Source organism: Vicia villosa, linkage group LG4 (genome assembly GCF_029867415.1).
Source record: "Vicia villosa cultivar HV-30 ecotype Madison, WI linkage group LG4, Vvil1.0, whole genome shotgun sequence".
Classification (NCBI taxonomy): Eukaryota; Viridiplantae; Streptophyta; class Magnoliopsida; order Fabales; family Fabaceae; genus Vicia; species Vicia villosa.
In genome coordinates this window covers 161,681,643-161,704,639 of record NC_081183.1, presented here as the reverse complement: position 1 = coordinate 161,704,639, position 22,997 = coordinate 161,681,643, and the positions used below count along the sequence as shown (strand labels likewise).

At 30.7% G+C, this 22,997-nt stretch overlaps 1 pseudogene; it reads left to right on the top strand.

Moving 5' to 3' along the window:
- Window positions 1-21,465: 21,465 nt before the first annotated feature.
- LOC131598222 (amino acid permease 4-like) lies at window positions 21,466-22,611 on the top strand (annotated as a pseudogene).
- The last annotated feature ends 386 nt before the right edge of the window (window positions 22,612-22,997 follow it).

The following is a 22,997-nucleotide window of genomic DNA, read 5'->3' as shown; positions in this document are numbered from 1 at the left end:
TTATCAAAGTTTAAATAAAAAGCAAAATAAGTAAGAGATAAAAAAGAAAGTTTTATCTCCAAAAAGGTTTGAACTTAGGCCCCTTAGATAGCAAACCCAAAACCTTACCACTCAACCCACGCGTCATGGTTGATAATAAAATGAATCTAGTTTAATATAAGTGAAAACAAGTTATAATTGGTTTCAAAATAAAAGCAGAAAATAAAAGTGTCAAAAGGGAGGATCAAACCTTCGCTCTTAGGGACACGCACTGCACATACACACACAACCAACTTAGCCAAACGATGTAGTCGTTAGTGGAACACGCAGTATTAAACATAAAATGAACACATTTTTGAAACTGAAGAAATGGCGCCATGGCCATCATCATCTTCTTCGTAGCAACAACAACAACAAAACCTCCATGGGTGAAACTCAACTCCCTCATTTCTCAACCATTTACAAAAATGTAAACATGGAAGTTGCTTGAAATTTCATCAGGAATTCAACCATGTGGCTATCATGCATTAATTCATACTGAAACTTAAGAATTTCATTCAAAACCATATGAACCCTAATTCTAACTTATAAAATTAAATGCTTAATTTTAACAATCAATCCCTAAAACTTTAGGTCTATTAATCCCTACATTTTGCTGAGTGGATTTGTATCAAATTTTATTCAGAATGATGCTTAAATGAATGAGCTCGAATTTGAGCTTGTTACCTCTGAAAATGGAGATTGAATCCAACAATAGAGGAGTTACAGAACTTGTTTAAGGATCTGGATAGCTTCCTTGTGCCTTAGGGAAGCTAAATGAATACTCACTTGGACCTCAACACCTTTGGAACTCAGAACCCGATGGTACCTGCAAAATAAGAAATTTGAATTGGAGTTTTGGATTCTAGGTGTTATAGAAGTTGTTTGATGATTTAGATAGTCTCTATATGGTATATAGAAGGTGTATGGATGATTAGTTTGGTCAATGTGTGAGTTTGGTGAAAATTTGAAGGTTAAGGCTTCAAAGAGGTCTTTAATGGAGGTTTAATGGTGATTTTTGGTTTGGGATGTTTCTGAGGGTGGTGTTGGTGATGAATAACTCACAAATGATGTATGGAAGCTATTGGAATGATTGGTTGACACTCAGAACTTCTACAACTCAAAATTGTTCTAAAAATGCAAAGATGTAAAAATGAGAATCTCAAGTGAGGGGGTGACTAGGAGAATTATGGTGTGTTTGATGCCGTGAGCCTTGCTCTCTACTTATAGGCATAAGTTAGGGTTTGTGGGTGAAGGAATCTCATAACTTAGAGATCACATGTGAGAGTTGTGTCCTTTTGCTTCTTCATGAAGAAACATAAAAGCTATGGTTCCAAGGATATGGTACAATGCTTTAGCATGCTTGTCTGAACTTCTCTCAACATAATAAGAGGTTGCTTGTTGAGTTTGTATTGCTTTTGCTGCAGAAGACTTGAAGTTCTAAAGAATTCAAAGTTCATTCTTTTTCTTCCAACTCATGTTGTGAGCCTCTAAAGTTCAAAAAGAATAAGTTAACCTTATACTGTAGTACAAAAGTACAAGGTATAAGCGGATATTTCGCTCCATACCAAGAAAAGGACAAACGTTGCGTACTATCTTGTCTGCCACTACACACAAGCTGCCAACATTCTGCAAGATTCAAAATTTTCCCTCTAACAATTATATTATTTTATTGGCTATAAAAAGGGCTTAAAGACTCAAAGAAGAAGCTAAACCTCAACGAACACACTCACTCTGTATAGATTGTTAATAGCTTCATTTTTCTTTTAGTCTTAGATATGAAAAAGAAAGTTTACATCCTGCTTGTGTAGAAGCATTTATACTGTAAACAAACTATGATCAAAGGTTATTTGATCGTTCCTTGAGAGAACGAGTGACGGTCAGTTATCTCAAGAAGTCAGGACTAGAGAGTCGTAGAGGTTGTTAGTCACATGGGTTGCCTATGAAGGTTGTTAGTCACAGGGGTTGCCTGTTCAGGTCGTTAGTCACAGGGGTTGTCTGTGCAAACGCTAGTCACCAGCTGTTTCATGTGCGATTGTAATCGGCTATGTTATAGTGGATTAAGGCCTCGATAGAAGTTCTAAAGAAACCAGTTCTGAAGACCAAGTGATGAAAAACTCTTAAGATGTGGTTCTGAAGACTTGAAGTTCTGAAGATTCAAATTTATAAAGACAAAAGGATTCCGAAGACCAAGTGTTGGAGACTCTGAAGACTTGAAGTTCTAAAGAATTCAAAGTTCATTATTTAGCTGAGAACAATAAAAAATTACAAGTCTTAAGTTTTCTCTCTCTCTCTCTCTCTCTCTCTCTCTCTCTCTCTCTCTCTCTCTCTCTCTCTCTCTCTCTCTCTCTCTCTCTCTCTCTCTCTCTCTCTCTCTCTCTCTCTCTCTCTCTCTCTCTCTCTCTCTCTTTATTTATGCTTTTTAAACTGCCTCTTAAAATTAAAAAGTTTGTGTTTTGAGAAACTTTTATAAGTTTATTATAAAATAATCACAAATTCTTATTAAAAATTAATATAATAATGATGTATCGTAACTTATCATTTGAACGTTGAAAATGTTTATGTTGATGTTAATGCAATTGAAAATGAAAATATATTTGTTTTGAAAATTTAAATTTATTTTAGGTTTAAAATGATTTATATATTTATTACAAATGATCTTAAAGGAAGATTTTCGACTATAAAGAATCTTAAAGATGAATATTTAGACGTATACTAAATTTTATAAAAATGATTTATTTTTATTTTTTATGTTAGTGCTGTTATTTACAATTTATATAGAGAATAGGTTAAGTATAAAAATGTGTTATTTTATGAGAGGCCATTTTAATTTCAATATTAGAAGTTCAAACTAATTGAGACTTAAAATAGTGTAAATATACTTAACAATATAATACAACACGTTTTACGAAATACCACGGCTTTAAAGAAAATACAAAAAAAAAAAAAAAGTGTAAAATATATAATACGAATAGAATTTAATATTTGATACAAATATACGTGACATATGTATGATAAACATACATTATGCATACTACAATAGTAGAAATAAAAAATAATATTGTATCCCTTAAAAGATGCACGCACAAAAAAGACCAATCGAGTCCTATTAACGGTACAAAAAAAATTGAATTTTACACAACCCAACTAAAACTCATTAAATGCTCAGGAAGTGATGTAATAACTGATGGTAATAAAATAAGAGAAAGCAAATGGTAATCTTATTAGCACTCACTCGTACATTGGTAAGGAAAACAAACTGCACCAAATTCAGTGCAAATCTTACCCATCATAATCAATTCCCATTACGTAGGATTTTGAAAATGAAGAACAAGAAAAAATTCTATCGATTGATTGAATCTTGTTCATCAAGATTGATTCGGAATTCTCCATAAATTTATGTAATTCCAACAACATTTGAATCCTATTTGCCCAAAGTTTATTTATAAAACTATTATTACAATTTCAAAAATGAAAAGAAAGTTATTATTACATGAGAATGATTGCAACTTATCACTTTATTATTTACCAGCGAGTGTATATACTAATATAATTTTAATTATTAAAAATATATTGAAAGATATTTTTGTAATTATTTAATTTTAATTCTTCTTTCAATTTTTTAATTTTGATTTTCAACATAATTATTGAAAGGTATTGTTTAAGGTCTTACGTCATTTAAGTTTCGCATAAAATAATTATTAAATTTTTTAATTCGTATGAAATGACCAAAACGTATTAGTATAATTTAAGAGGGATAAAGCATTTAATTATCTTTATTAATGTTAAACTACATTGTGCAAGCAAAATAATCATAACAAGAGGATGAGAGGAATATTGTTCAAATTTTAAATTCTTGAAATTAAACTAATTTCGATAATTTTATATCATAAATTATATAAAATAATAATATTTATTTTTCAACTTTTAAATTCTTGAAATTATTTAATTATTAATATATTTTAGCAGCATAAAAACTTCTAGCATGCTAATATTTTATTTTCTATTATAAATTTTATAAATTAAATTTTTTTCATTTGTTTATGTTTATATTGTTAACTTATGATTTTATTTGTTAATTATTAATAATTTTTTAATTTTAATTACTGAGTTAACTTCAATTGGTTGAAATTCAAAATGTTACATATTTAACTGAGAACAATAAAAAATTACAAGTCTTAAGTTTTTTTCTGTTTATTTATGATTTCTAAACTTCCTCTTAAAATTAAAAAGTTTGTGTTTTGAGAAAATTTTATAATTTTTTTATAAAATAATCACAAATTCTTATTAAAAATTAATATAATAATGATATATTGTAACTTATCATTTGAACGTTGAAAATGTTTATGTTGATGTTAATGCAATTGAAAGTGAAAATATATTTGTTTTGAAAATTTAAATTTATTTTTGGTTTAAAATGATTTATATTGGTAAGGAAAACAAACTGCACCAAATTCAGTGCAAATCTTACCCATTATAATCAATTCCCATTACGTAGGATTTTGAAACTGGGAACTCAATATTTGTTGTACCAATCACGTTCCAGTATCCTATTTTTAGCTAGTAGTAATATCTGACTGGTACATCCATCAATTTACATTTTACTGTCATTAAATGAGCACTTGCGCCAATGCTACTCTCAATGTAATAAACGGCCGGTTTGACGGTTTAATTTGTAACCGGATCGGTCCTATATTGCCTGGTAGCCACTACTAGTACTATCTTTGCATCATTTTATCTTTGCACCATCTTTCAATTTTTAAATTCTTGAAATTATTTAATTATTAACATATTTTAGCAGCATAAAAACTTCAAGTATGCTAATATTTTATTTTCTATTTTAAATTTTATAAATTAAATTTTTTTTCGTTTGTTTATATTTATATTGTTAACTTATGATTTTATTTGTTAATTAATAATAATTTTTTAATTTTAATTACTTAGTTAACTTCAATTGGTTGAAGTTCAAAATGTTACATATTTAACTGAGAACAATAAAAAATTACAAGTCTTAAGTTTTTTTTCTTTACTTATGCTTTTTAAACCGCATCTTAAAATTTAAAAAGTTTGTGTTTTGAGAAACTTTTATAAGTTTATTATAAAATAATCACAAATTCTTATTAAAAATTAATATAATAACGATGTATTGTAACTTATCATTTGAACGTTGATAATGTTTATGTTGATGTTAATGCAATCGAAAATGAAAATATATTTGTTTTGAAAATTTAAATTTATTTTAGTTTTAAAATGATTTATATATTTATTACAAATGATCTTAAAGGAAGATTTTCTACTATAAATAATCTTAAAGATGAATATTTAGACGTATACTAAATTTTATAAAAATGATTTAGTTTTATTTTTTATGTTAGTGCTGTTATTTACAACTTATATAGAGAATAGGTTAAGTATAAAAATGTGTTATTTTATGAGAGGCCATTTTAATTTCAATATTAGAAGTTCAAACTAATTGAGACTTAAAATAGTGTAAATATACTTAACAATATAATACAACACGTTTTACGAAATACCACGGCTTTAAAGAAAATACAAAAAGAAAAAAAATGTAAAATATATAATACGAATAGAATTTAAAATTTGATACAAATATACGTGACATATGTATGATAAACATACATTATGCATACTACAATAGTAGAAATAAAAAATAATATTGTATCCCTTAAAAGATGCACGCACAAAAAAGACCAATCGTGTCCTATTAACGGTACAAAAAAATTGAATTTTACACTACCCAACTAAAACTCATTAAATGCTCAGTAAGTGATGTAATAACTGATGGTATTAAAATAAGAGAAAGCAAATGGTAAACTTATTAGCACTCACTCGTACATTGGTAAGGAAAACAAACTGCACCAAATTCAGTGCAAATCTTACCCATCATAATCAATTCCCATTACGTAGGATTTTGAAAATGAAGAACAAGAAAATTTTTTATCGATTGATGGAATCTTGTTCATCAAGATTGATTTGGAATTCTCCATAAATTTGTGTAATTCCAACAACATTTGAATCCTATTTGCCCAAAGTTTATTTATAAAACTATTATTACAATGTCAAAAATGAAAAGAAAGTTATTACTACATGAGAATGATTGCAACTTATCACTTTATTATTTACCAGCGAGTGTATATACTAATATAATTTTAATTATTAAAAAATATATTGAAAGATATTTTTGTAATTATTTAATTTTAATTCTTCTTTCAATTCTTTAATTTTGATTTTCAACATAATTATTGAAAGGTATTGTTTAAGGTCTTACGTCATTTAAGTTTCGCATAATAAAATTATTAACTTTTTTAATTCGTATGAAATGACCAAAACTTATTAGTATAATTTAAGAGGGAAAGAGCATTTAATTATCTTTATTAATGTTAAACTACATAGTGCAAGCAAAATAATCATAACAAGAGGATGAGAGGAATATTGCTCAAATTTTAAATTCTTGAAATTAAACTAATTTCGATAATTTTATATCATAAATTATATAAAATAATGATATTTATTTTTCAATTTTTAAATTCTTGAAATAATTTAATTATTAACATATTTTAGCAGCATCAAAACTTCAAGTATGCTAATATTTTATTTTCTATTATAAATTTTATAAATTAAATTTTTTTCATTTGTTTATGTTTATATTGTTAACTTATGATTTTATTTGTTAATTATTAATAATTTTTTAATTTTAATTACTGAGTTAACTTCAATTGGTTGAAATTCAAAATGTTACATATATTTAACTGAGAACAATAAAAAATTACAAGTCTTAAGTATTATTTTCTGTTTATTTATGATTTCTAAACTGCCTCTTAAAATTAAAAAGTATGTGTTTTGAGAAACTTTTATAAGTTTTTTTATAAAATAATCACAAATTCTTATTAAAAAGTAATATAATAATGATGTATTGTAACTTATCATTTGAACGTTGAAAATGTTTATGTTGATGTTAATGAAATTGAAAATGAAAATATATTTGTTTTGAAAATTTAAATTTATTTTAGGTTTAAAATGATTTATATTGGTAAGGAAAACAAACTGCACCAAATTCAGTGCAAATCTTACCCATTGTAATCAATTCCCATTACGTAGGATTTTGAAAGTGGGAACTCAATATTTGCTGTACTAATCACGTTCCAGTATCCTATTTTTAGCTAGTAGTAATATCTGACTGGTACATCCATCAATTTACATTTTACTATGTCATTAAATGAGCACTTGCGCCAATGCTATTCTCAATGTAATAAACGGCCGGTTTGACGGTTTAATTTGTAACCGGATCGGTCCTATATTGCCTGGTAGCCACTACTAGTATTATCTTTGCATCATTTTATCTTTGCACCATCTTTCAATTTTTAAATTCTTGAAATTATTTAATTATTAACATATTTTAGCAGCATAAAAACTTCAAGTATGCTAATATTTTATTTTCTATTTTAAATTTTATAAATTAAATTTTTTTCATTTGTTTATGTTTATATTGTTAACTTATGATTTTATTTGTTAATTATTAATAATTTTTTAATTTTAATTACTTAGTTAACTTCAATTGGTTGAAGTTCAAAATGTTACATATTTAACTGAGAACAATAAAAAATTACAAGTCTTAAGTTTTTTTCTCTCTTTATTTATGCTTTTTAAACTGTGTCTTAAAATTAAAAAGTTTGTGTTTTGAGAAACTTTTATAAGTTTATTATAAAATAATCACAAATTCTTATTAAAAATTAATATAATAACGATGTATTGTAACTTATCATTTGAAGGTTGAAAATGTTTATGTTGAAGTTAATGCAATTGAAAATGAAAATATATTTGTTTTGAAAATTTAAATTTATTTTAGGTTTAAAATGATTTATATATTTATTACAAATGATCTTAAAGGAAGATTTTCTACTATAAAGAATCTTAAAGATGAATATTTAGACGTATACTAAATTTTATAAAAATGATTTATTTTTATTTTTTATGTTAGTGCTGTTATTTACAACTTATATAGAGAATGGGTTAAGTATAAAAATGTGTTATTTTATGAGAGGCCATTTTAATTTCAATATTAAAAGTTCAAACTAATTGAGACTTAAAATAGTGTAAATATACTTAACAATATAATACAACACGTTTTACGAAATACCACGGCTTTAAAGAAAATACAAAAAGAAAAAAATGTAAAATATATAATACGAATAGAATTTAATATTTGATACAAATATACGTGACATATGTATGATAAACATACATTATGCATACTACAATAGTAGAAATAAAAAATAATATTGTATCCTTAAAAGATGCACGCACAAAAAAGACCAATCGAGTCCTATTAACGGTACAAAAAAAATTGAATTTTACACTACCCAACTAAAACTCATTAAATGCTCAGTAAGTGATGTAATAACTGATGGTAATAAAATAAGAGAAAGCAAATGGTAAACTTATTAGCACTCACTCGTACATTGGTAAGGAAAACAAACTGCACCAAATTCAGTGCAAATCTTACCCATCATAATCAATTCCCATTATGTAGGATTTTGAAAATGAAAGAACAAGAAAAAATTCTATCGATTAATTGAATCTTGTTCATCAAGATTGATTCGGAATTCTCCATAAATTTATGTAATTCCAACAACATTTGAATCCTATTTGCCCAAAGTTTATTTATAAAACTATTATTACAATTTCAAAAATGAAAAGAAAGTTATTACTACATGAGAATGATTGCAACTTATCACTTTATTATTTACCAGCGAGTGTATATACTAATATAATTTTAATTATTAAAAAATATATTGAAAGATATTTTTGTAATTATTTAATTTTAATTCTTCTTTCAATTCTTTAATTTTGATTTTCAACATAATTATTGAAAGGTATTGTTTAAGGTCTTACGTCATTTAAGTTTCGCATAATATAATTATTAACTTTTTTAATTCGTATGAAATGACCAAAACTTATTAGTATAATTTAAGAGGGAAAGAGCATTTAATTATCTTTATTAATGTTAAACTACATAGTGCAAGCAAAATAATCAAAACAAGAGGATGAGAGGAATATTGTTCAAATTTTAAATTCTTGAAATTAAACTAATTTCGATAATTTTATATCATAAATTATATAAAATAATGATATTTATTTTTCAATTTTTAAATTCTTGAAATAATTTAGTTATTAACATATTTTAGCAGCATCAAAACTTCAAGTATGCTAATATTTTATTTTCTATTATAAATTTTATAAATTAATTTTTTTTCATTTGTTTATGTTTATATTGTTAACTAATGATTTCATTTATTAATGATTTTATTTGTTAATTATTAATAATTAATTTAAATTTATTTTAGGTTTAAAATGATTTATATTGGTAAGGAAAATAAACTGCACTAAATTCAGTGCAAATCTTACCCATTGTAATCAATTCCCATTACGTAGGATTTTGAAAGTGGGAACTCAATATTTGTTGTACCAATCACGTTCCAATATCCTATTTTTAGCTAGTAGTAATATCTGACTGGTACATCCATCAATTTACATTTTACTATGTCATTAAATGAGCACTTGCGCCAATGCTATTCTCAATGTAATAAACGGCCGGTTTGACGGTTTAATTTGTAACCGGATCGGTCCTATATTGCCTGGTAGCCACTACTAGTATTATCTTTGCATCATTTTATCTTTGCACCATCTTTAATTTTTTTTTCACATGTCCACTATTTATTTAATAAATGAAATATTATTTATTTTGTAATAATTTAATTATGGGTAAACCCGTTCAGACCATTAAACATTGAATATTTACTCTTACTAATTTAATGATCAATTCATTTTTAATTACCTTGAATCGTAAGTCCGTTTGAAGCGTTGTTCGAAGCGTTAGAAAGCTAACACGATGAACTACACTTTAGAAAAATAAAATGAATCATATGATATATTTTTCAGTGATGTTGCAAAGATAAAATGATGTGTTTATGCGTTGATGTAACATGATGTATGCTTCATACGATGAATTGATGTGATTATGCCTTGATGAAATATGACATATGTTTCTTATGATGAATTGATGTTGTTATGATAAAGAGGTATGTATTATGAAGTATGTGATGATATTCTAATGATTACATGAATGATTATCATGTTTTATTGTGTTGGTCATGTTTTACTGCGTCTTGATTAGCAGTTGTCATGTTTTATAATGTTGTTGCGCATTACGCATTCATGGCATATGTTAGAACTCCGGTCTAGTATTATGACGTAAGGAACTAGCCGTTCCCGAGGACGGGAGACAAGCGTGCTCAGATAGTCCTTAGTCGTGAGAGGTTTGAAGCCAAGCCCAGTCAAAGAAGATATGTCCTTTAGCTGGATCAGGGGATTGAGCCAATGCTTATTGAGCCACCTCATGCTAGTAAGTGGATTGAGCCTATTGGAACAATTGGGCCAGTCTAGAAAAGTAGCCCCCCAAGTTGTTACTTCCGGTCATGGAAGTGATGACTTAAGGTCGTCAGGAGCGGGCATAGGAGACCCTCTAAGAGGAGACGTGTCTGTGGGCGGATAGATTAGTAGCGAAGAAGTGGACTCACCGGTAGACGGGGAAATGAACATCTGTTGGAAAAGTGAAGAGGTAACGTGTGTGTGTTCGCCTCGAGTTTTGTGTCGCATTTAATGCATTGTGATGACTAGCCTAGCCTATAGGGTTTAGGGTTTAGTGATGATTTTTCCCTTTTTCGAGTGGAACGTGCAGGGCGCGTGAGGGCTTTAATTGTTTATAAGTACTTTGAACCCTTTCTCATTTGAACTTTTACACACTCCCTCTGCACTCTCAAATCCTTCAACTGTCCATCGTTATATCCTCCGTTCGCGCCTTACCCTCTTACATTCCAAGCTTTCTTCCAATCATTCAAAGTAAGTAGGACTAGCTTATTAAGGATTAAGGATAGCTCCGGATTCGTTTAGTTTTTTTTCGCTAAATAAAGGGTCTTGCTCTGATATGTACTATCGGGTTGGGATCGTATGATTTGAATACTTTAGTTGTTTGAGAACATGATTCTATGAGTTACTGTTAATAGTTTGAAGTTGATTTTGATATTTAAATAACGAATGATGAAACATGATGGATACTTTTTATTTTATTTTAATGTTGAGATTCAGCTGCATGATATTCGAATTTATGTTGATGTTTCAAAAGAAAGATTAATTGTTATTATGTATAGAACACGTGTTACGGAGCAAGATCTTTTATGATGACGTGACACTCTTGTTGATGCTTGTATTTTAATAAATTGATTTAAAATTACTCGCGAAATATATATTGGATAGAAGGGTGTTACATTAGTGGTATCAGAGCAGGTCGGTCGGCCCGGCCAGGTTCTCTAATGTTGTTTGTTCCTTAGTACTCGACATGTGTGTGAAACACTGTCGGTGTTTGCTTGCTTTTATAATCTTTTTCAGCAGGAGTGAGATTGAAACAAGTGGGGGAGAAGCTTTTGCTTCTCTAAGATGTTTCAATTATGGAATTTTGTTTGGTGTGTTGTTGATTGTAAAGGTGCAAGTGTTATTGAGGATGTGTTATTTCTAGAACCCGAAGAGGGCGTGGAATCGAGTTTCCTGTATGTAGGTCAAGTTGGAATGTATTTGAGGGAGAACGATCAAGTATTGTTGATCCATACAATTGAACTTGGTGCTGAGACACAGTTCTTCGTTTTCGGAAGGTTGATATAATTCGTTTTAAGTTCTTTCCAAAAATAAGATTTTTGTCCTTAGAGTTAAAGTTCCAGCCGTTACTAGAAGATCTTGAATTTAATGACTTGTAACGGAACTAAGTATCAGAATGTTATGTATTAGAGCATTACGTCAGCATTTGGTGCAAGAAGCATTTTCTTTATCAGAGCTTGATCGGAATTTCTGCTTCTGAGAAATCACAGTCAAAACCTAAGCGCATTTTCCTTATCAGAGCTTGATCATAACTTCTGCTTATGAGAAATCACGGTCAAAACCTGAGCAATCGATAGCCTTACTACTTTGATCTTGGAGAGCTTGTTGTAGTGACTTTCAGAACATGATCTTCTTAGAACAGAGATCAAGTGGCAAATACTTCTTGTTCTTGTCAAGTGGATAAAACTTCTTGTTCTTGTGCTTCTTTCAGAATTGTTTTCTTATTCTTTGATCTGGGTAAGCATCAGAACTTCTATAACATAAATAAATGATTAGGGAGCATATATGTTCTTATTAAAATTATGTTTTTGTTATCATCAAAACTATTTCAAATATGTAGAAACAAACTTTGTTCTGACAACTTCACTTAATGTGGTTGGCCGGAGTCCAACCCTTTTCCTGGGTGTAGATGCAGATCAGCCAGAGCAGCCGCATGAGGAACCAGAGGAGAATGTAGATGATGACTTGGATCCGATGTGGTGATGTGGATGGATGGAAAAAAAATTTAATTGACTGGTGATATTTTGATGTTTTTTTAATGTTTTTATTTGTGTTGTGTTATTCGTACTCAAGTGGTCTTTAGGGCCACCGTAACTCTTTTATCTAATTTCCACATTTCAGTTTCAAAATTTTAATTTTCCCCAATTTAGCATGAGTATGTAGCTAAAACAAAAAGAAAAGATCAAGTGGAGCAATGAAAGTATCAACAATTGAGCAACATGTGTTCGAATGGTAATGATAGAAATAAGTGTTGAAAAGCGACAAAACAGGTATAATTTTGTCAATCTCAAACTCTTGATATAAATATGAAACCTAAGTTGCTAGTAAATTCCATTGGAAGTTTTTGTATGGTATATTAATGTTGGATCGGCTTAGACTATTAACCATTGTGAGGAAAGCCTTTCACTTTCTACTAAATGCAGGAGACAAACAATCTTTTTGACTTTTTTTTTATCATGCTAAACCATATTTGTGCGTTATCTTGTGAAAATATGTTAAAGTGACTAAGGCAATTGTTTCAAATTGAGAGGTTGCTTAGCCTAATTTTTCCTTAATTTACTTTTGTGAGAGTGTAATCCTTTGCCAACCGTTCTTTGAGCCTGAGATCAAGAAGAAAAAAAAGAAAAAACAAACAGATGAAATTCAAAAAGAAAAAGAAATCTTGATCTCAATAATTTTTTTGTTTGTAAAAATCATTAACCGCAATCTTTGGTGATGTGTTTTCTTCCTTAAACATTCTTAGAAAGTAGGGGAGCATTCATAAAGTATCTGAGAGGTTGAAAACCAAGTTGGGGAGAGGAAAGCTAAAAAGATAATTGGGAAGAAGTTACAAAAGGCGTGAAAAGAGGAATGCTTTTACAGTTTGAATGAGAAAAATATAACTAAAAAACAAAAAAAAAAAGAGAAAAGACTCAAGAGATCGAGCAGTGAAAACAGGTGAAAGTGGTTAGAAAATGAGCCGCAAAGATAAAAGTACTCAAGATACAAGTGATACTTAGAATGATCCCATAGAGTAGGATATCCAATGAATGTCTTATTCTTTGAATCTAAACCACATTACAACCCTAGAAAGATCTTTTGATTTTTAGATTTCACAAGATTCGACATTTAATTGTGGTAAACGTGTGATATGAAGTAATGTTGATTTGATTGTTTGGATGAGTGTTAAACCCCTATTCTATTCATCATACTTTCTGATGAGAGTGCTTAGTGCTGGTCCAATGGTTAATGTGTAGTGTTTTGAACCTTCAGGGGGAAATTTATTTTCGAAATTTGTTTCATATGTGTATTCTGAGTTTATGGAGTGATGAATTGTGCTTAAAAGAAAACTTGTTGAAAGTGTTTAAAAGAAAACTTATTGCATGATTATTGAAGAGTATCATTGGTTTCACTGAGGTGAGTACTTTTTGTTTAGGGACAAATAAAACTCTAACTTGGGGAGAATTTATTAGGAGAAAATTAATGGTACTTTCAGGTGTTAGTATAACTACTTTCTACTCTAAACTTAAGCAAATTTTACTAGTTTTATGGGTTTCTCAATGAGAATTAAACTTTATCAGTTTGGTTCAAGTTGTGAAGTAAATCGAATCACTTTGGATATTATTAATGCAGGTTTGGAGCTAAAAAGTGAATTTGGATGAAGAGGAAAGGAAGCTAGAAGAATTGGAAGCAAGCCAAGGAGGCAAGAGAGAGTAAGGGCGCGCCGCGGGAGGAGGAGGCTACGTCGTGCCAAACCTTCTGTTTGGGTCCGCACCGTTTGAGTCTGTGTCGCGCAGCGAGCACGGAGATTCAAGAATTTTCTTACAAATAGAAATCATTGCCGTCATTATTCATGTGCAATTGTTGGTGAACGAATTAAAGAAAAAAAGCCTGATTCTACAGCAGAGAACAACAATTGAAGGTGGATTCTACACCAATTGAAGAGATTCTTTTGATCCCGATGAATACCCAATCAAACTTTGTGTGTTCTTCATATCCATGGAGAGCTAATCCTCTTGTGTTGATTTTAAGGTAATAGTTAACCTATGATCATGAAGTACCATTGATTGAATTCTTGTGAACAATTGTTTGAGTATATTATCAATAAGAAACCTTGTGTTTTGTTAAATTATTGTTGAATATTTGATCGAAAGAAAAGGTTCAACCTTGTGATCTAGGTTACTATATTGATTCATTCATAATTTGCAGGTATGGAATTATAAATGATTTTTCATAATTATCATACTTTATTACTCTCATCGATATCGATATTTTGAGAGAACGAATCTCATAACGGTGAAAGATCATCTAATTTGATCTCAGACATGAGCTCAAGTTTGAGGATAAATGAAGATAATAATTCACATGATGGTTCACTTATGATTTAATTAATAAATTGTATAGGAATAGGTTGATGAACCCTAAAGCTTAACATACCTCTTTCATTATTAACCAATTTTCAGCACTCTAGTTTTGATAATTCTTTATGTTTACAAACAAATTTAGAATAGTAAAACAAAACCCCCCACTTTTACCGACTCAAGGTGATTAGACTATAGAACGACAGTGATATTAAACCAATCCATGTGGATATAATATATAAAATATTTACCCTAAAATACTTTCAACAGATATCATACATTTATGTCGCAAATAACTTCTTATACTTTGATTTTAAGGATTTTATTTATGTTCTGGACTGACGAAACGCCTAAGAATTTGGCACAATCCGCTTCTGCACCCAGGACGACCCAATAGCATTGGCCCAACATGACTGAGGGAAAAATATACCTTTTCTCCCTTGCCCCTCCGTCGGGGACGCTCACTGTCGCTACCGCGAAAAATAGAATCAGAGTCACCACTAATATATTCATCCCATCGCGGGAAAGGAATATCAGAAACCTAACTCGAAACAAGAACAAGGTCTTTCGACCAGAGAATAGGGTACGGAAGTCGGTTACGCAAGGGGAAGGTGCTAGCACCCCTCACGCCCATCGTACTCGATGGTATCCACCTATGTTTGTTTCTATCTAAAGGGTGTATCTATCACTAATGCAATGCATGATTAAACCTAAAGTTTTTTAATAATTATTGTGCTCGCTAGAGTTGCCTCTATGCCTACGTATCCTCTTAAGAAGAATCAGAGTGTCGTAGTTCTGCTCAAGATTTTCTATGTTTTTTAGGATTTGTTGGTGTTTTTTTAGTGAACAGTTACAGCACACTCCGCCGCTCGACCTTTGGAGACTCACGCTGGGATTGGAGTGGAAGTAACATGCTCTTAAAAGCTAAACAAAAGTATGTCGAGCATTTCGAGTGACCCTTAAACAAGGAAGACTCAATCAACTTTGGGTTTGTGTTTTTTAGGTTTAGGAATCTCCACTCAAGTGATCCCCTTAAATAAGAGGGACAAGAGCTTCCATTCCATTTTATTACTTTTCAGCCCTTATTAATGTTTTATGGTGTTTTATGGATTTTTGTTTGTTATGTAAAAAGGGAACATACATTTCTATCCTAATGCTAACATATAAGAATGGCCCTAAGGTCAAGGATAAGGGATCTCTACCTATGTTATCATGCATAAACTACAACCTAAGTTGTTCTATATGACTCATCTTAATGAAGATTGAAGTCACCGCCCTAAGGGAACATGGTAAGCATATAGTAAGAGATAAACAAAAGCAACAAGCAAGGTAGGTGACTTAATGAAGTCCCTAACCAAGTCTACTCCTAAGAGAGACTACACACAATGAATCCCAAGAGAAAACAATCCACAAAAGGTGGAGGAAGAACAAACAAGCGTCGCCTCTAACAATAATCAAAGTGTGAAAGAAGAGGCAAAGCGTGAGAAAGAGGGAAGAAAGCCCTAGGGCAGTAGCAAACAAAAGAAATTAGTGTCCTAAATCAAACACAAAAGCATCATGGCATCACACAAAAATATTCACAAGAAGTTACCAAAGTATCGCTTGAATCGTTACTTAACAATTAACAAGCAAACATCAATTAGTCAAAACAAAAAGTAAATGAACACATGAACTAAGCTTGAGGTCAGTAGCATATTAATTCATTTATAGGTCTAAGACCTTACACCAATCCTTGTTAGTCAATTAGCTTGAAGCAACACAAAGTTCGAACAAAAACTAGACAAAACTAGGTCAAACTAACTAAATGATTTCAAATTGTGAAGACTAAAATATCCTCACAATCAATTTATATTTTTTTAACTAATTCATACTCCCTCCGTTTTTTATTATAAGTCGTTTTAGACTTTTCACACAGATTAAGAAAAATAATAATTGTTGTATGAAAATGAAAAATTATAAAGATTTGGGTCTTGCTAACTACTCAGGACAATGGTTAAACATTCCTATAAAAGAAAATATTTTATAGAAAGTTTAATATTTCAATTTCCAAGACATTAACTACGCAGATTACCGAGATAAATTTACTATTTTAAAAGTCTTAAACATTGCCCTGAGGGCACTAGTTAGCATTTCCCTAAAGATTTTTACAAAATTATCCTTCATTAGTGACATGTGGAAGATAAATTTATATAATTGAAAGAAGAGAGAATAATAAATATTTAAGGATATAATAGAAAAAATAGCATTAACTATTTATTGAAATTGTAAAACGACTTATATTTAAATACAAATTTTTCCCAAAATAATTTACGAAAGTAATTTTAGCTTTTACCCATAACAATTCGGTTCAAAATGACCAATTTAATAATATTTGAATTTAGATAATGTATGAGTTATATATTTTTTTTATAAATCGGATATATATATTGTCTACATTTTAAATATTGAATTTAAACTTAAACTTTTAATTAAATTGAAAATTGAAAGAGATATTTGACATCTCATTAAAGTGTTCTTGTGTGTTTTATTTTATCTTTTAGTAATAGTAATCAATTGAAAAAGAAAAGAAAACAAAAAAAACAAGTGGAGAGTGAATTGTCCGAAAAATTTTGTTCACACCCACTAGTCTTACCATTATATTCATTATGGGAGCAAGCACAACTTAAAGTCTCATCCAAATGTTTTCCCTAAAGGAGAGGCAAATGATGGCATAGTAAATCCTTTTCTTCTTATAATATGGCATATTAAAGGTGTTGTAGTACTTTAAAATATTGGGCTTAATTTGGTTCACCTTAACACATCTTTGACAAACAAAAAGGGTTTTAAAAGACATCTTGAAGTCATTGGTGAATCCTAAGGAAGTGAATCTTTTGTAGTTTCTAAAGCTGATCAAATCAAGTATGGGAAGTGAATCTTTTGTAGTTTCTAAAGCTGATAAATATTCATTTCTCTTCTTGAACACATGTTCTGCAGCACCATTCTTTAAATTCCAAGCCACTCATTATTTTCAAACAACAGCATGACACCTACAAAATAGAACAAATCATCATTTTTGCTACCAAGTGAGTCTCTTACTACGTACAACACACACGCGAAGAACATATATTCAATTATTTGTTAGGAATATGACAGAAGGACAAAAATTCGCCATCTAAACACGTCATTGAGTTATTGATAAATATTTGAAAGTTTTGCCTCATTGTTGTTTTATCGTTACTCAGAGTTAGGGCCTATGTTCTTTTAATCTGCAGAGTTTGCTAATATTTTTTCCATGACTCATCTATAACCTCATATCATTACAAATATATTGAATATTGATTTCAATTTTCCTGATATATATTTAAATGGCCTTCTCTATAGATATAGAGCAGTTACAAGTGCATACTACATGGGTACTATTGTAATGAACCTATAGCTTGTTGATGTATATTTAAATACATTATATCAACTTTCTTTGACAAAGTTTTGCTTATATTCAAGACTGAATGGAGTGTGTCAAATTGAAAATTTTGGAGTGTGTCAAACTTTAGCACACAACCTGATGTCCTTTTCCATTTCTTGGCTTGTTCAGGCTGCTCTCCCTCGTGCCTTGGCTCATTCAGGAATGAAAATTGGTCGCATAAGTATTCTTATAATCCATTTTTCTTGTGCTTCTCTACCATTAGAGTTGTTGCGATTCTTAGGTTTTACTGCTCTTTTGTTGATATGCATGTGAATCTTGTTTATGAAGCTACAATTTTTTTTTGTAATGTTTTGTTTCTTCAGCATGACATTGGATTTCTCAGTTCTGATCCCTAATCATTCTTTCTAAAGAAATTTGTTTGTGTTTTTAAATTTCCACTTGAAATCTTTTAATCGATTTCTCTCTTGTTTTGAGTTGTTTCTATGATCTGCAGGTTTTTCTGCACCTGTGTTTTATTCGTGATGTGTATATTTGCGTATGAATTTCTCAGTTTTTATCTCTAATCATCACTGTTAGAATTTGTTTCTGATTTTAAATTTATAGAGTATTTGACCCCAATTCCTCCCGATAGCTCAACAGTTTAAAATGATGTGTCATTGATCTCTTGGTAAGTAGGAATGGTGCAAAGCATCATGTTATTTTCTTGTTTGAAATGCAATAAATGTAATTGTCATATTCCAAGTAGTATTTACAATTCTTAAACAATCTTCATGTGTTGACCAGCAGAGGGTAATGGGGTGATGGTCTGAGCACTATATTTGATTTTACTATTGAATACAAGCCGGGTAAAGAGAACGTGGCTGCTGATGCACTCTCTAGGGTGTGTTTAATTGCTTGGTCTGCACCAAGGTGTTCACTTCTGGATGCGTTGCGTGCAGAACTTCAACCTGATCCTTGCTTGTTGACCTTACTGCAGCAATGTCAATCAAATTCATGCCCAGATTTGAACTACGGCAGTAAACATGGTCTTTTGTCTTGGCACAATCGACTAGTTATACCATATAAGAGCACACTCATTCAAACAATCTTAGAGGAGTTACATTCATTTCCAATTGGGGGACATTCAGGCATTAATTGCACTATCGTACGCATAGCTTCTCAATTTTATTGGACACACATGCGGAAACATATCAAAGCTTTCATTAAACAATGTATTGTGAGTCAACAAGCCAAGACTTCCACGACCCTTCCGGCCGGGTTGCTATCACCATTACCCATTCCTACTCAGGTTTGGGAAGACGTTGCGAAGGATTTTATCACGGGTCTGCCAGCTTCTAATGGGTTCACTGTCATCATGGTTGTAGTCGATCGATTAACGAAGTTTGCGCAGTTCTTTCCTCTCAAGGCAGCTTACGATAATAAAAAAGTTTCTGAAACTTTTATGCACAATATAGTGAAACTTCATGGAATGCCTTCTTCAATAAAATTGTTTAATAGAGAATAACTTATAAGGACTAATATAAAGAACTTAAGGTTTTTTCAAAAGAAGAAGTCCATTACAAAACGACCAACCTATAACAAAACTACCAACAAGACAACCAATAACTAACTTTATCGCTACTTGATTTATCTACCGTGTTATCAACATTTGCTCCAACCACAGATTGAGATTCCTTAAGACTAAAATCCGCTGATCTTAAACAAAGAGCAAAAGAATGCAAGAGAGCAGCACACTCAGCAGTTCCTATCCATTTTTTGAACCATAAACAACACGATCAAGTTAAGCAGCTTCCGAGGCATCAAAACCCTTTTCCCAAGCAACCTCAAAACCTCTCTTGCTTTCCGCATCTGTGCTTGCAAGTGAGAACTAAGCATTTGAATGTTGCGCCATCCACAACCCCATCCAGCATCCTCAGAATCAAGGCCCTGGAAATGATCAACATAACAGGACAAAATGATTTTTGAATTCTCAGTTTCAGACTCCAAAGAATTTCGCAACAAGGTCATTAAACCCAATTCAACTTTGTAAAACTCGTTCCTTGTCTATAAACCAATCAAGCAAGAGATTTTTTTCATCCATTTCACATTGCCCTTTATCTCTACTAGTCTCACTGCTATAATAGTTAGTTACAATGTCCATAAACTGCTTCATAACCCGAGCGCAAAATCACAGGTGTTTAGATTGGTTTAAATTTATATAGATCAATTTTTGTAATTTACAGATTGAAAAAGGACTCTTTTCTGAATTATACAACTCCTCTGTTCTATATAGTACAACTCCAAATTGATTATAGACTTTCTGGGTCCAACCACAATTTTTTTTCTTAAATGATACTCCCACTTTTTTCACATATTAGGTTCACTTCCACAAACAGATGTGACAAAGGTATTTATTGGTAAAAGCAGAAAAAGCATAAAGTGACAAAAGTACAAGCAGTAAGTGAACATAACATATCAAGCTACATTTTGATCACTACTAACATGATGGGCCAGCAAAATAATACAAGTCTTCAACAATTATTATTTAAATTGTGGTCTAGTGATCATTATTTAAGGACTTATCATCTTCTCCTTGTAACTCATATTCAACCTTCAAACCAGAAAAAGATCATCAAACAACAACAGTACATGTTATTTCAATTGGCCCTTTGTCCCCAGAGATCTGTCTTGATGTACATGCGAAAATATTTGATTTTCTATTTGTTTCTTGTTATGCGCCACTACTGATCTCTACCCGGAGATATGTTGTTTTCGGAGCTCTTTCTATCTCTGTCGTTACCACCTCACTTTCGAGATAGATTCTTTTGGGTTTCTTTGTCAACTGTGATTTTCTTGATTAATTAGGTAATAGTTCTATATTATAGTATATTTTACGTTAAAACTGCAACTGAAAGATTCCCAAATAGCAATTTTATCAATAAAGACGTTGAAATTTCAATTCCTGGAATCTTCCCTCCGTTTAAAATCAACCTGTTTAAATTGGTTTGGAGGTCTGCTTTTGTGATCGTAATAACTATGATATCATTGATTAACTTTACGATCTTACTCTTACAAGCTAACCTTTCTCAACTGTCTCTGAAGCTCTTCGGCTATGGAAGGTAAATTTAAATACTCTTTCAATTTTATCAAAACAAGTTTCTTATACATTACAAGTTTTGATTTCCTAACTCTCTCAATCTTGTGTTGTGTGGAACAAAAACAAGAAATAAATGGACAGCAAGTGCTCGCATAATCGCATCAGTGATAGGTTCAGAGATGTTGTCAATATCATGGGGTATGCTTTCATTACCATGGTCTATTGGCAAACTTGAATGGATTGCTGGCCCATCAATGATACTAGTTTTTGCAGTAGTTACTCACCACACTTCTACTCTTCTCAATGAGTGTTGTCGTAGTGGAAACTACACTTACAAGAATGCTGTCAGAGGGTATCTTGGTGGTTTTAAGGGAAAATTTTATGGATTTCTTCAATATTTGGATCTTTTTGGTGTTTCTATTGGATCCACTATAATAGCTTCCACATGCATGATGTGAGTATTAATTAAAGGAAGCTTAACTGGTGTACCCGTGATACCGTCCCAAAAATTTTGGAGAATTTTCGCAGCTCCTGGAAACATAGCCTTTGCATACTAGTACTTGATGATTCTCATTGAAACTCGGGTAAAATTAATTTATCTTAACAAAAGCTGATGAAACTCTTGATCACATGAACATTAATATTTTCTTAAATTAAAAACTCAAAGTCAATTGTTTGTTATGTTATTATGAAGCAGGAAACCGTCAATTCCACTCCATCAGAATAAAAAACAATGAAGTCTGCTTCTTTGGTCAGAGTATAATAAGCATAACAACTCAATTCTACATGCTGTGTGGTTGTTTTGGATATGCTGCTTTCGGTGATGACAACTCAAGAAACCTACTAACCGATTTAGATTTCGGTTTCCATAATCCTTTCTCGACCGTTATACATTTAGTTGGCGCCTTTCAAGCTTTCTGTCATCCCGTTTACCTAAAAGTCGAGAAAACTGCAACTGAAAGATTTCCAGATAGCAATTTTATCAACAAAGATGTTGAAATTTTGATTCCTGGAATTCCCTCTCCGTTTAAAATCAATCTGTTTAAATTGGTTTGAAGGTCTGCTTTTGTGATCGTAATAACTATGATATCATTGATTAACTCTACCATTCTTCCAAGATATTATTGGAATTGTTGTAGTTATTGGATTAAGTCTACCATTCTCCCGTGAAAATGTACATTGTTCAAGAGAAAATATCAAAATGGAGCACAAAATGAATTTGTCTACTGATGCTTAATGCATTTTTTCTTGCGACTTGTTTAGTTGTTGCAGTAGTTTCTATTTCTAGTGTTATTTCTGAATTTTTAGTTTACGAGTCATTTTGATGTTTCGGTCTAAAACAAGGATCATAGTATAACAATTGAATTATACTCATGTTAAATCCAACTACCATTGTAATAAATCTAGAGCATGTTGAAGAACCTATTTGTTTCATGTTGTTACAAATAATTTGTTGTTCATATGATAGTTAAGTCAGTTTCATTTTTTATTTGTTAGAGCTAAAATTGTTACTAATAAGACTGTTATTAAAATTTTATTTTAAGTTTACAATAAAGGATTGGGTTATCAATCTATTTTACTTTTATTTACAAATCTTTTAGAATAGCAAACAGATAAAAAAACAGTGTGACTTCATCTATTTGTCATTGTCAAAAGAAATGAGGACTACACTACTTATCACATTAGTATCAGCATCATGCCACATATACAT